Source organism: Myotis daubentonii, chromosome 12 (assembly GCF_963259705.1).
Source record: "Myotis daubentonii chromosome 12, mMyoDau2.1, whole genome shotgun sequence".
NCBI classification, from domain to species: domain Eukaryota; kingdom Metazoa; phylum Chordata; class Mammalia; order Chiroptera; family Vespertilionidae; genus Myotis; species Myotis daubentonii.
Window position 1 is genome coordinate 24,859,520 of NC_081851.1, and position 16,013 is coordinate 24,875,532.

Sequence of the window (16,013 nt, forward strand, 5' to 3'; positions counted from 1 at the left end):
TTTATCGGCAGCTTCTAAACAGTTCTTGAGAGACCTTAAAAGTGTGGTTCTGAACTCTATATCTTCCATTGACAATTTTGTCCTGTTTCTTTGTCTCCGCATTTTGTTATGCTTCCTTGGTGTACCCCCTAGTGGTCTTTGTTCGCAGTCTTATAGTTAAATCTTGATTGTTGTAGCTAATTCCAGGGAGGGTTTGACCTCCAGGCCAAGTGGCTATGAGAATCAGCTGTGTCAGCAGTGAGAGAACTTCTGTCCTCTAGGGAGGTGCTAATCTAGCCTTTGCCTGAGGCTATCCGGCAAATGCCTCTGTGCAGGGCTTGGGCAGGGCGGGTCGAACAGGATCAACAGGGTGGGCCGGAGAGAGCAGTTATGGCGGCTCTCAGTCCTGTCCCCAGGGGCTCTGCCTCTCTGAGTCCCAGCACCCGCTGCAGAGCTCAGAGAGAAAGCTGCACTCGCTCTGACCGAAGCCAGACAGTCCCGCTTCTCCCATTTGAATCTGGGTCCCTAAAGACTCGCCCGGATCTGGTGCTCAGAGTCTGCGACTCCCTCCCGATTGAAAACAACAACCGCGCCCTCCGCCGCCAGCCCGCTCCGCGCACTCCACACCTCAGAATTTGACTTCACTACTGCGCCTCCTCTGAGTGTCCGTATGCGTTTCTCTTTCCTCCTAGTTGTAGGACTTCCACTCAGCCAGCGTTCCTGTGGTTCTGGGTGATGTCCCAGGAAGACAGACTTTTCAATAAATATGGGAAAACAAAATTAAAATAAAATAAAATAAATATGGGAAAACAAATGAAGTCGGATGTCTATGTGGGGGAGTAAAATTTCTCCTTCTACCCTTCCAGGTTCTTCAGATGGTCTAATAATCAAATTAACATAAAACACATTAACAGTAGAAAAACAAATATTCTCTGCTAATCTAAATTTAGAAAAAGAACTCTCACCCCCTCACTTCCACCAGACCGCACAAGCAGACGGGTCCAGGAGACTGGCATGGTAAGAATTCTTTCTGCAGGTGCTGGTCAGGCACCAGGACCGCTCTGCAGCCCCGGAGCAGCAGTACCCAGCCAGTGACGTTTCCCAGCTGGCTCACCAAATTCCTAGGGGGAAAACTTTCCCCTTCTTCCCGTCTGGGGTTCTCTGGCTGGCCAAATAATTAAATTTGTCGTGGGCGGTGGGAATGGAACCAGGTGTTTGACAGGTGGGGTCAGACCAAACCTCGGTTCAGCAACCTCGGTACTTGGGTTCTGGCTAGGAAAGAATTCAGAGCCAAGACCCAAACTGTAAGAGAACATTTATTGGGTAAATCACAGAGCTAGAAGAAGTAATTCCTAGAAGAAATGGGCTTAGGAGACAAGTTATGGAGGCAAATGAAGGGCTATAGGAGCTTAGGAGTGAGGAAGCTAATGGTAATGTGCCCTGCAGAGGGGGAGGGGGATGGTAAGAGGAGGAGGAGGGAAATGCTCCAGTGTGTTCCCTGGAGGGAGAGAGTGCACTGGGTCCTCGGTCCTAAGGGTTATAGGGTGATGAGCTTAACTGTCCCAAAATCACCTTAAAACTCATTGGATTTGTTTCTCCCTAGAGCCTGGAACTGTGCTGAAATCCAAAATCCAGAGACAAAGAAAAGGGCGTACCCTCCTGCTTCCCTGCTCCCAGGGCAGGGTGGAGAAGTCTGAGCAGGAAGGAAGTTGGGATTCTTCTCCTGGAGCCCAGAGTGTAGCTTCCACGTGAAATGGGGCACCTCACTTCCTTCTGAGGTTCTAGCCAGTGAACACCTGCTCTCTGTGGGCCCACAGGACTCCCACTTACACAACCCCGAAGACCTGTGGGCTTGAAGAGGTGAGGGTCCCATCTGTTTGGGGAAATTCTTTCATAAACTAGGGCATAGTGGTGATTCCAGGTAAGAGGTCAACCAAACATGTTTCCCTTTTGCTCTAAGGTTTGGCGGCATTCGGAGGGCTATTCGGGAGGGAGGATGGCTGTGTGTGAACAGGAAGAGGTGGGTAGGGATTATGGCTGCGGCAGGTAGAACTCCTTGGGTCTGAGGTTCCTAGTGGACCTGCCCAGGTAGAGGGGAGGTCAGGGCCTCTCTTTACCTGTTTGTTCGTTCAGCGAGTACTTATTAAGCATCTACTTGGTGTTAAGCAAAATGTGATGTGTTGAGGACACAGCAGTGAATGAGGAATCTCTGTCTGGTGAGGAATTTGTAATCTACTGGGATAAAATAGAAAGTAGGCCAATTTTTTAAAAAATTGATTTTTAGGAAGAAAGGGGGAGGAAGGAATGGAGAGACAGAGAGAGACCTCAGTTTGTTATTCCACTTGTGCATTCATTATTTGATGTGCCCTGACTGGAAATCAAACAGGCAATCATGGCATATTGAGGTGATGGTCTAATCAACTGAGCTACCCAGCCAGGGTGAAACAGACCCAATTTTAAAATTAGATTGTATCTTCGATCCTTGCTACTCACATCCCTTGGGAGTTTGGTAGAAAGGCAGAATCTCAGGCCCTGCCCCAGACTCACTGAATCAGAATCAGCATTTTAACATCTCAATGCACTGTTAGGTGGTGGTCAGCGCCATGGAGAAAAACTACAGCAGGGAATGGGCATAGGGTGTCCCAGGGGTTGGGGGAGGGGGAGCATAGGGAGGCGAGTAGTCTCCAGTGGGGATGAATAGGTAAACAGCTTTGTAGGCTCAAGGGTGGAGAAGTACAAAGGCCGTGAGGCCGGGATGTGCCTGCATGTTCCCATCCAGCTGGGAGGCCTGTGTGTCTGGAAGGGAGAAGCAAGAGGAAGGTTGTCAGAAAAGAACCAAAGACCTTAGGACAGTGTCTGGGCCTTGTAGGCACTTTGCAGATTTGAGTGTCCTTCTGAGTGAGAGAGGAAACCTGGTAAATTTTGAGCAGACATTAGCCAGGATTATATCACATGACAAGAATGACCGGGCTGCTGAACTGGGACTGACTCGGAGCGCACGGACTGGAGACCATTAAGAGGCGATGGCCCTGACGCAGCAGAGATGTGGTCTGGCCCGTGCAGGAGCAGTCTGGTGGAGATAAGTGACCCCATTCTGGATGCATATGAAAGTAAGGCAGGCGTGACCTGCTGATGGCATTGCCTGTGAGGTGTGGGGAAAGAAAGGGTACAGGGGAGACCTCTGTTGTAATGTACCCCGCGAATCACAGGACGCCTCAAGAAGTCGAATTAAAGAGTCACATTTATTGCAATCCGGGACTGTGAGGGGCCATTCCCCAAATCTCATAGTCATAAGATGGTGGCAAAACCAGACTTCTATAGGCAAAGATCACAAAGGTATTGATTACATCTCAAGGTTTGGAATGAGGAACCTGGTTTGCAAAAAAGCAGTTTACAGAAGCAGAATTAAGCATGTTAATTATAGTTTTGGGTCTCGGGGTCACTGAATTGACAGAAACACCTTATCTAGAGCCCTTATCTAAGTTTAACCTGGGTTAAACTTAGGCATGTTATCTAAATTACAGTTTTGGGTCTAGAGCCCTTGGGTCTCGAGACCATTGAGTTGCCAGGAACTCATTATCTAGACTAGAGCCATCGAGGTAATTTAGAGTAATTGTGCTGTCCTGGTCTTGGGACCAGTGAGTCAACTGGAATGCATTATCTGTGGCCACTAAAACAATTTAGGATAATTGTGCTGTCCTGTTTCCCAGGTACAGAAGAATGTGCTTCGATAACCAGTAAGATCAAAATCAATGGGATAGTCACGTTACAATCAATAAGGCATTCAATGGAATGGGATGATTTATACAATTCAGAAAATCAAAGTAACTTTTCTATTGTTAAGCCAAACAACAGGGTTAGAGTTAAACTACAGTTTCAATCTGAGAAGATTGCTACCATACTTCACCCCCTGTGGTCTGGTCTGAATGGAGTTGGGGAGCCTGCAGGGAGAGCAAGCTCCCCAAACTTCCCACAAGTTCCCTTGGAGAAAGATGGACTGGAACCTCCTGGTTCTGGGAGGAGAGCCCTAAGCGGAGGGAAGTGCCCTAGAGAACTTGATTTCAGCTGGATGGATTTTTTGCAAAGTTTGCTTCCTACTCTCTAGTGGGCAGTGTTCTTAACACAGAGCATCCCAACCAGGAAGACAGAGCGGAGAGCGGAGAGCGGCATGGGACAGGCCGAGGGAGCAGGCCGGGAAGTGACAACCTAGAAGACATGAAGGGTAGAAGTTGATGAGGAAGGGCTTGGGGGTAGAGACACCAGGAACAACCTGAGCTGAGGTTCCAGGGCTGGAGGGAGCCTGGATTTAATAGGCTAGAAAAACGTAGGGGGTATGGGGGGGGGGGGGCGGGGCGCGGAGGATTGGCAATTGTGGCTGGTCTAAGAGACTGAGGACTTAGGTAGAGGCCAAATGCGGGTGGCCTGGGGGCTTAGTAACAACTATCCTAGAACAATAAGAAACGTGAGTGGTTTGGCTGGAGGAGACATAATCAGATTGACTTTTAAAAGATTCCTCTGGCTATTGCCTGGAGCATGGCTCGAAGGGTGGGTCAAAGTGGATGAAGGCTGACTTGTGCCGCAGGTGAGAGAAAATGGGGCTTGGACTGGGGAAGCAGCAGAGAGGATGGACCACAGGGAGTAAATTCCAGGGTGTTTAGTAGGCAGAATGGGCCAGACTTGACTGTATGTAGATTTTCTGCCAACCTGAGCCCTATTTAAGCAGGGTCTGCATGGGTGGGATGGACAGGAGCACTGCCCAACACCCCTTCCCCCAGCCCCCTCCCTCCCCCAGCCCCCTCCCTCCCCCAGCCTCCTCCCTCCCCCAGCCCCCTCCCTCCCCCAGCCTCCTCCCTCCCCCAGCCCCCTCCCTCCCCCAGCCTCCTCCCTCCCCCAGCCCCCTCCCTCCCACAGCCTCCTCCCTCCCCCAGCCCCCTCCCTCCCCCAGCCTCCTCCCTCCCCCATCCTCCTTCCTCCCCATCCTCCTTCCTCCCACAGCCCCCTCCCTCCCCAGCCCCCTCCCTGAGCCCTATTTAAGCAGGGCCTGCATGGGTGGGATGGACAGGAGCACTGCCCAACACCCCTTCCCCCATCCTCCTCCCTCCCCCAGCCCCCTCCCTCCCCCAGCCCCCTCCCTCCCCCATCCTCCTGCCTCCCCCAGCCCCCTCCCTCCCCAGCCTTCTCCCTCCCCCAGCCCCCTCCTCCCCCAGCCCCCTCCCTCCCCCAGCCCCCTCCCTCCCCCAGCCCCCTCCCTGAGCCCTATTTAAGCAGGGCCTGCATGGGTGGGATGGACAGGAGCACTGCCCAACACCCCTTCCCCCAGCCCCCTCCCTCCCCCAACCCCCTCCCTCCCCAGCCCCCCTCCTTCCCCCAACCCCTCCCTCCCCCAACCCCCTCCCTCCCCCATCCTCCTGCCTCCCCCAGCCCCCTCCCTCCCCCAGCCTTCTCCCTCCCCCAGCCCCCTCCCTCCCCCAGCCTTCTCCCTCCCCCAGCCCCCTCCCTCCCCAGCCCCCTCCCTCCCCCAGCCCCCTCCCTCCCCCAGTCCCCTCCCCGTGAAACAGCCTGGACCCTCCTCTCTTTACCAGCGCTTGCCACGCTGGTTTTACATATGTGAGTGGGGTGTACGTTGTCTGACCATCACACTAGACCAGTGATTCCCAACTTGTGTGCCTCAAGAATTTTTAAAACATGCAGTACCTGATTATTTAGCCAGGGGCACTGACCGCTTTTCCCTTACTGTCAAAGTTAAAAAAGGACAACAGCCCCGGTGGTGTGGCTCAGTTGGTTGAGTGTCGGTCCCATGACCACCAAGAGGTCGCAGGTTTGATTCCCGGGCAGGCACATGCCCAGGTTTCGAGGCTCAGTCCCCAGTAGGGGGCATGCAAGAGGCCACTGATGGATGTTTCTTTCTCTCCCCCCTTCTCTCCAAAAACAATAAAAACGTATTTTAAAGCAACAACAACAGCCAACACACAATGGCCATCAATGTGAATAAGTCAAAATTAAACCTTTTTTTGGTGTGCCACAAAGTGTCAGTAGTTAGTTTATGTGTGCCATGGGATGAAAAGTTGAAAATCGCTGCACTAGACTATAAGCTTCCCCAGAGCAGAGAATACCTCTGTGTAGTTCTCATATGTGCCCCGTACCAAGCATAGCCCCTGGCTCAGGGCACATGCTCACTGAACATGTGTCACGGGCGGGTGGGCAGAGAACATGACATGTCACACCAGTTTGCAACTCACACCACAGGTACACCGCACATGAGGAAACAGACGACCCTGAGAGAACAAGACAGTTATGCAAGTTGACACATCAGTAAGCAACTTGCCTGGCTTCAGTCAACATCAGCCCAAAGGCACTCGGACCAGGAGCAGGGTTGCTGAAACCCAGCCCCAGCCGGTACCTGTGGGTGAGCCCTGTCTTAGCATTCCAGCACCTTCCTCTCTGGCCGGCACTCTGGACACTTGGCCACCATTTCGCACTATCAAATCTTCCACTGTCTGCTTTTTCACTCTTCCTCAGCCTTCCATATTCAGGAAGTGACCTGAGTCCTCTCTAAAATTCCATTTCACCTCCCCAGAACCCAGAATCAAAACACCCTCTACACTGCCCAGCCAGTGTGGCTCAGTGGTTAGGTGTTGAACTATGAAGCAGGAGGTCATGGTTTAATTCCCCATCAGAGCACATGCCCGTGTTGTGGGCTCGATCCCCAGTAGGGGACATACAGGAGGCAGCAGATCAGTGATTCTCTATCATCATTGATGTTTCCATCTCTCCATCTCTCTTCCTCTCTAAAATCAATATAAAATATATTTAAAACAAAAAACTAAGCCACGCTCCTGGCAAATTCAGTCAAACTTCAGGTTCTCTTGAGGGAAGGATGTTTTAGGATCAGACAGGCCAGACCCTGGCTCCAAAGCCTCACCTCTCAGCTGGCACCCTATGTAGCCACATGGGCCTCGGATACTCAGTGTATGCAAAACACAGCTGCTTTGCTGGCCAGAGCTGAAAGATAGGAGCAACCTAAATTTGCAGGGGGTTTGTTTATTTATTTGTTTATTTATTTATTCATTCATTCATTCATTTTAATGATTTTGGAGGGGGAGGGGGAGGGAGAGAGAGATAGAAACATCATTGATGAGAGAGAACCACTGATCGGCTGCCTCCTGCATGCCCCCTACTGGTGATCGAGCCCGAAACCTGGGCATGTGCCCTTGACTAGAATCCAACCCAGGACCCTTCAGTCCGCAGGCTGACGCTCTATCCACTGAGCCAAACCAGCTAGGGCAGGATTTTATTTTATTTTATTTTAAATCATGGTCCTTACCTGCCCGGATACTCTAAGCAACCCTCTTAAAAATGAGGTAGGTCCTTTATGCACTGAAACAGAAAATGGGTCTAAATATATTATTTGGAAAGAAAAACTGACTTGCAAACTAGAATGTACAATCTGACCTCACACCTGTTGGCTGCTGGGTCAGAGTTCAGATAAAAGTCTGCAGTAACACCATGATATGTTATACCCATTAGAGGGTGGCATCAGAGAAATGGATTTTGCAATTGCTGTTGTAATTTTTTAAAAAATCAGCACAAACACGTATTAGTTTTGGTTAAATGGGAAGACTAATAAAAACAATGAAGGAAAATGGAGACAATTTCTCAGAATAGACCACCAGTTACACATGAAATGCTTCTGGCTCTCATTCCAGCGTCCTCATGAGAATATTAATAGCTAATAGTCACTGACCTGTTGGTTGGTGCCCAGCACTGTTCCAAGCCCTGCATTTGTAATCACTCTTTTAGTCCTCACACCTGTAAGGCTGGTATCACTATCGGAGTTGTTTACACGAAGTTCTGAACCTCCTTTGCCTGGGTTCAAATCTTGGCTCTTCAATGTTGTGACCTTAAATGTATTATTTAAACTCTGTGACTCAGTTTCCTCATTTGTAAAACAAACAATAGGTCCAGATTTTAACACAGTAAATGGCATCTTCCTCTGTTCTTTCACCCGTCATGAGATTAATATATATATATATATATATATATATATATATATATATATATATATACACACACACACATAGTGACATATAAAAAATATGTATACATACACACATCATGTGTGTGGAATGGGAGCATGTCAGTGACCCCTATTTCTTTCTTGGCACATAAGCACAGGGACCAGCCAGTTCTGTTTTTATAGAATTTATGAGTGATTCTTAGTTTAATTTAGTTGCTTGACATTCTATTTTTGTTTTCTTAAAATGACTTGAGTTTCTTATTTTTATTTATTTATTTTGTTAAAAATATGCTTTTACTGATTTTTTAGAGAGAGAGGAAGGGAGAGGGATAGAGAGATAGAAACGTTGATGAGAGAGAGGCATGGATCAGCTGCCTCCTGCACGCTTCCCACTGGGGATCGAGCCCACAACCTGGGCATGTGCCCTGACCAGGGATCAAACCAGGGATTTCTTGGTTCGGTTCATGGGTTAATGCTCAACCACTGAGTCACACAAGCCCGGCTCTCATCTTTATTACGTAAGTAATAGTATTTATGGCAACAACAACAACAAAAAATCAAAGTGTAATTAAGAAAAACTAAAATTATCCATAATCCCCAAACCCTAGGGATAACTACTGATTAATTTATACACTAATTATATATGTCTAGGTCCTAAATTTACAGTGTCTTAAGACTCATTTTCTTAGCCCATTTCTTTTATTATTTTCAGTCTGTGTAAAAAAATATTCATTTTCAGCATCAATGTCTACATGGTGTTTACCTATATGAACATAGTATAATCTCCACTAGGGATTTGAGAACCTGACCTTTTCATGGCAAATACATTCATAGCAAAATAATGCATTTAACCGAAAGGTTTTTCCTTCATCTTCCCCAACAGAGATTCGTCCATAGTCCACAGAATGGAAAACTCTGCGACTTACGACGCTTTCCAGCACGAACTCGCAGACTATATTAGGAAGCAGAAAGCCAGAGGGTTGCGACCAGAGACCTGCTTTAGGAAGGTGACAGCGGGCTGTGCGTGCGGAGACAGGCACCGCACTGCGCCCGAGCCCCCCATGCGGGAGCCCGGACTCCCCTGCAGGAGCGCCCACGCGTTCCCGGGTTCCCACAAAAGGCTGAGAACAGTGGGCAGCCCGGTACCCCGATGGCCCAAGATCCATCGCCCCGCACCACGCCTGGAATCTCTAATCCACGGTCAGAAAAACCACTATTTCTTCAAAAACGCGTGGCTTCCAAGCCCACCTGCGCGAGGCGGGACCCCTGGCCCCCACGCAGCACGAGACGGAGATGCTGCCAGCCGCCGCCTCCGGGAGGGCCGCCCGCGCGCGCATCAGCCGGGCGATCGGGGCCATCGGGACCGAGGCCGGAGGAGAAGGTCCGGGGAGGAGGGCGGCGATCTCCGCCTGGAGCGTTGAGCAAAGCGGCGGCAGAAGAAGCGTGGTGCGGAGGGAGAGGCCTGCAGAGAGGAGGGGAGAAGGGCGGAGGGGGCGCCAGGGAGCGAGGAAACGCGAGAAGGTGGGAGGAGCGACGGAGAGCGGGGCGCCCCCAACCGGAGAAGCCGGTCCCGCAGAGAGAAGCAGCCCCCAGGCAAGGGAAGCGCGCAGGACGGGGGCCGGTGGGACCTGGGGGACGAAGCGATCCTGGGCAGCTGCTGCTGATGGGACATCAGTGACATTATTCTGATAGTAAATGATCGGACCCGCTGCGAAGGCTGGATTAAATGACAGTGAAGCCACCAAGAAAACAAGTTTAGGTTCTCAACTCAGACTCTGTGTAAATACCAAACCCAGGCGGTTTAAAGACATAAATGTAGAACTAGTAGAGGAAAATAGGGTGGTTTTTTTATTTCTTAAAGTATTACAAAGAGTATTACACATGTCTCCTTTTTTCTCCCCCTTGACATTCCCCCGGCTTCCCCCACACCCCAGTGTCTTGTGTCCATTGGTTATTCTCATATGCATGCATACAAGTCCTTTGGTTGATCTCCTACCCTCCCCAACCCTCCCCAGGCTTCCCACTGTAGTTTGACATTCTGCTCAATGCTGCTCTGCCTCTGTATCCATTTTTGTTCATCAGTCTATAATGGTCCTTATTATCCATAAATGAGTGAGTTCATGTGGTATTTTTCTCAGCTTCCCAGGGGCCGTCTCAGTCTCACCAGGGCCGTCCCAGCCTCACCGGGGCCATCTCAGCCTCTCAGGGGCCGTCTCAACCTCACCGGGGCTGTCTCGACCTCACCAGGGCTGTCTCAACCTCACCAGGGCCGATTCAATCTCACCGGGGCCGTCTCAACCTCACCGGGGCTGTCTCAACCTCACCGGGGCTGTCTCGACCTCACCAGTGCCATCTCAACCTCACCAGGGCCGATTCAATCTCACCGGGGCTGTCTCAGCCTCACCGGAGCCGTTTCGACCTCACTGGGGCCGAAAAATAGGGTTTTTGATTGTTGTTTTCTTGTTTGTTTTTCTTGTTGTTGTTATTTTGTGTTGTTAATCCTCACCCGAGGATATTTTTCCATTGACATTTTTAGGGAGAGTGGAAGGGAGGGGGAGAGACAGAGAGAGAGAGAAACATCCATGTGAAAGAGACACATGGGTTGGCTGCCTCCTGCACACGCCCCTATTGGGCCAGGTATGGACCCTGAAACCCAAGGACTTGCCCTTGACTGGGAATGGAACCCAAGACCCTTGGGGTGCACAGGCCTATGTTCTAACTACTGAGTCACCCCCAGCCAGGACTAGACTAACTTTTCAACGTGCACATTTAGCCCCGGCCCATTTGGCTCAGTGGATAGAGTGTGGGCCTGCGGACCAAAGGGTCCCGGGTTCGATTCCAGTCAAGAGCACACACCTTGGTTGCAGGCTCCTCCCTGGCCAGGCCCTGGTCTGGGCTCGTGCAGGAAGCAACCAATCGATGTGTTTCTCTTACATGGATGTTTCTCTCTGTCTTTCCCTCTCTCTTCCACTCTCCCTAAAAGTCAATGGAAAAATATCCTTGATGGGACTCTTTCCCCTCCCTACACGGGAGTCAGTTCTGTGGGACTCTTTCCCTCTCCCCGTGTGGGAGTCTGTACTTCAATAAATTTCCACCTTTGCTATACAAAAAAAAAAAAAAAAATCCTCAGGTGAGGAGTAACAACAACAAAAAAGGTGTACATTTATTTCTTGTTTTAAATATGATTTTGGCGGGGGGGAGGGAGAGGAAGGGAAAGGGGTAGAGAGAGAGAAATATCACTGCCTCCTGCACACCCCCTACTAGGGATCGAGGTCGAAACCTGGGCATGTGCTTTAACCTGGAATCCCAGCACCACCTCTTAGTTCCTGGGTCGACACTCAACAGCTGAGCCACACCAGCTGGGCAGTGCACACTTGTTTCTATTTTAAATGTTCTCCTACATGAGACTATTTATTACCTTTTCAATAAGGAAATACTTTTAAAGGCAAGCTACATATTGGGGAAATATTTGCAACACTCTGTATTAGTATCTCTTGTGCCACTTATCAAATTATTGCCTCTTACCTGCAAGCCACTTCTTGCTCAGCTTTGTGAAACTGGACCCTGGCTCATCTCCTTTGCCAGTTGGCTTGATGTTAGTTTGCCAGTAGAGGGCGCTGGAGGGACATCTAAAACTAGGAGCAGGAGGCGGGGACTGGTTTTTCCACAATTGTCAGCATGCCTGTGCCTCTGTGTGTGTGAGCGATCCAGCTGCCTCCCAGGGCCTCTGACAAGTTTCTTTGTCAGTGGTGGGCTGTGTCACCCGCGGCATCCACGTTCTCTGCAGCGGCCTGAATCCGCCACGTGGGGAGCCCCTCTTCCAACTGTCTGTCCCTCTCATGTTCAGCCTGCAGGCCAAATATCTCTGCCCTTCCTCTAAGAATGGTTTATGCATTTGAACTCCAACTGAGCAAAATGTTATCCCAACAAAATGGATCCCATTCTGCTTAATAAGGAACCGTATTTCAAAGCGTATACTCAATTATTCTATTTTTAATTTTATCAATACAAAAGTGAACATTTGATTTCTGTGTTGTTCCATCATTACTTACGTAATATATTTGCTTGTGCCTGGTATTACACAAAGTCTAAAATACCTGCTACCTGGTCCTTTACGGGAAAAGTTTGCTGATCCCTGCCTTAGAGTCTTCTTATACCTCCTTCTAGTAGTTAACCGCCTTTTACTAGTTAAACATTCTTTATCTTTACTTTTCTCTATTTAAGTTACTGGCATGGCTTGTCTGCTGATTTGGCCCTGCCTGATATAGCCCTAATAGACAAACTTTCTGCCAATGAATAAAAAATATATATAAACAGCCCAATAGGAAAATAGGCATTTACGTATTTGTTTAGGTAACACATTGAATTCCAGTCATTGTTCTAGGCCAGTGATGGCGAACCTTTTGAGCTCGGCATGTCAGCATTTTGAAAAACCCTAACTTAACTCTGGTGCCGTGTCACATATAGAAATTTTTTGATACTTGCAACCATAGTAAAACAAAGATTTATATTTTTGATATTTATTTTACATATTTAAATGCCATTTAACAAAGAAATATCCACCAAAAAAATGAGTTCGAGTGTCACCTCTGACACACGTGTCATAGGTTCGCCATCGCGGTTCTAGGCCCTAAGTTAAAGTCATGAATGAATTACAAATGAGATACAAAGAAGGAAAGAGAGATGTAAGTGAGGCTTTGCTGATGTATAAAATGGACCTGGGTCGTGAGGAGCGAGGTGCCACACCTGAACGCAGGTCTGGAAGGACTCTGAGAGTCTTGCGGGTTGTGGGAGTTCGTTGTTTGTTGTTTGGTGCCACCCCACAGTTGTAGAACATCTGGCACCCTTAGTTCTCGTCTACTAAATGCCAGTAGCTCCCTCTCCCTACCCAAACATGGAGACAATCAACATAGGCCCCCATAAATCTACAAAAGGTGCCCCCTCCCACTGTTTCCTGTTCCCCCTGAGAAGGCCTGGCTTCATCTCAGAGTTCAAGTAAACAAACATTTGAAAATTAAATCCTTCCTTCACTGGTTTGGCTCAGTGGATAGAGCATCAGCCTGCAGACTGAAGGGTCCCAGGTTCAATTCCGGCTAAGGGCACATGCTTAGGTTGCAGGCTCAATCCCCAGTAGGGGCCGTGCAGGAGGCAGCCGATCAATGATTCTCTCTCATCATTGATGTTTCTATCTCTCTAACCCTCTCTTTTCCTCTCTGAAATCAATAAAAGTATATTTTTAAAAAATTAAGTCCTGCTTCCTTTGTCCCTGTGGACAGTCCACTGAGATAAGCAAGGCATTTATCAAATGAGAAAATCTCCATTTATCTCCATTTATCAAATGAGAAAATCAAGACCCCGGTACTGGAAGATCCAAGTAAGGTACTGATCCAACTAAGATCCTTTGAGACCTGACCCACTGCTTTTCCCAACCACCTTCGTACAAGATCAACACAGAAAATCACTTTTGTTTCCATATACTAGCAACAGAACACGCTAACAAGGAAATTGAGAAAACAATTCCATTTACAGCAGCATCAAAAATAATAAAATGCCAAAGAATAAATTTAACCAAGGAAGTGAAAGACTTGTACATTGAACACCAAAAAAACAGTGCTGAAGGAATTAAAGAGGACCTAATAAATGGAAAGACATCCTGTGTTCATGGGTTAAAAAACTTAGTATTATTAAGATGTCAATACCACCCAAAGCAATCTACAGATTCAGTGCAATCCCTATCAAAATTCCAACAACTTTTTTTGCAGAAATGGAAAAGCTGATTCTCAAATTCATATGAAAATATAAGGAGTCCCAGGTAGCTAAAACAATATTTTTTGGGGTAATCCTCGCCTGAGGATATTTTTCCATTGATTTTTAGAGAGAGTGGAAGGGAGTGGGAGAGACACACAGAGAGAAACATCAATATAAGAGAGACACATGGATTGGTTGCCTCTTGCATGCGCCCCAACTGGGGCTAGGATGGAGCCTGCAACCGAGGTACGTGCCCTTCAAGAGAATCAAACTGGGGACGCTTCAGGCCAATGCTCTACCCACTGAGCCAAACCAGCTAGGGCAAAATAATAATTTAAAAAGAGGAACAAAGTTGGATAACTCACACTTCCCGATTTTAAAACTTACTACAAAGCTACTTGTATTAGCATTCAACAGAGAAACAGAACTAACAGGAGACACATATGAGAGATTTATTAAAAGGTGTTGGCTCATGCCATTATGGAGACTGAAAAGTCCCATGAGCTGCTATTTGCAAGCTGGATACCCAGGAAAGCTGGTAGTGTCATTTGAAGACCTTAGAGCCAGAGGGCCAATGATGTAAATTCAGGTACAAGTCCAGAGGTGTGAGAACCAGGAGTGTGGAGGGCAAGAGAAGATCGATGTCCCAGATCAGGCAGGCACAGAGGTAGAGGGAGGGCAGGTCCGACTTTCCTCTGCCTTTTTGTTCTGTTTAGGCCCTCAGAGATTGGATAATACCCACATTGGAGAGGCCCATCTGCTTTACTCAGTCCACAAATTCAAATGCTACTTTCTTCCAGAAACAATTTCCTAGCCACACCTAGTGAAGTTGACATAAAATTGATTATCACACAATCAAAAACAATGTGCTGCTAGCATGAAAATAGACATATAGATTAATGGAATAGAATTGAGTCTCTAGAAATAAGCCCACATAGGTATGGTCAGTTGATTTTCAGCTGGAGTGCCAAGACAATTCAATGGGGGAAGAATGATCTCTTCAACAAATGATGCCAGGACAACTTAATACCCATGTGCAAGAATGAAACTTCATACCATGTATAAAAATGACCCCCAAACGGAACAACAACCGAAATATGAGAACTAAAACTATAAAACTCTTAGAAGAAAACATCAGGGTAAATCTTCATGACCTTGAATTTAGCAATGGATTCTAAGATATGACTTCAAGAGCATACCCAACAAAAGAAAACAGATAAATTGGACTTCATCAAAATTTTAAAAATGTGTGCATTAAACGACGTTATCAACAAAATGAAGACAACCAACAGCATAGAAGAAGATATTTGCAAAACATATATCTGAGAGGGATCTAGTATTCAGAATACAGTATTCAACAATAAAAAGACAACCCAATGTTTAAAATGGGTAAAGGATTTGAATGGACATACAAACAAGAAATACAAATAGCCAACAAGTACATGAAAGGATGTTTAACATCATTAATCATTAGGGAAATGCAAATCAAAACCACAATGAGATATAACTTTATAGCTACTAGAGTGAATATAGATGTGTATATATACATGTATACATATACACACACACACACACACATGCATATATATGTGTATGCCTGTGTGTGTGTAACAAGTGTTATTGAGGATGTGGGGAAATTGAAACCCTTAAACATTGTCAATGAAAATGTAAAATGATGCAGCTGCTATGGAAAACAGTTGGACGACTCTTCAAAAAGTTAAACAAAAAGTAAAAACAATAGATGGATGGATAAACAAAATGTTGAATATACATACAACAGAATATTACTTGGCTATAAAAAAGAACCAGGTGCTCATACATGCGACAACATGGATGAACCTCAAAAATATTATACTGAGTGAAATAATGGAACTCTAAAAAAGCTTAAATGTTTTCACTCAAAGGGGGAGAGACTACGTAGTTTTCATAAATAAACCAGCTTACTAAGTGTACTCATTTTACTTAAGGCTGATGATTTTTTAAATTAATTTCATAGAAAAACCAAATAAATTTGTGAAAATAATTTTTAGGTGGGACAAATATTTAAAAAGAGAAAGGAACCAGACGCAAAAGGCCACATATTGTATGATTCCTTCTATATGAAATGTCTAGAACAGGTAAATCCATGGAAACAAAATGAAGATTATGTGACCAAGATTTGGGGAGAGGATGAGGGGGCGATACAAGGTGATTGCGTAATGGGCAAAGGGATTTCCTTGCGGAGAAGAGATGTTTTGGAAATAGATGTGGTGGTTGTATGACTGTGCAT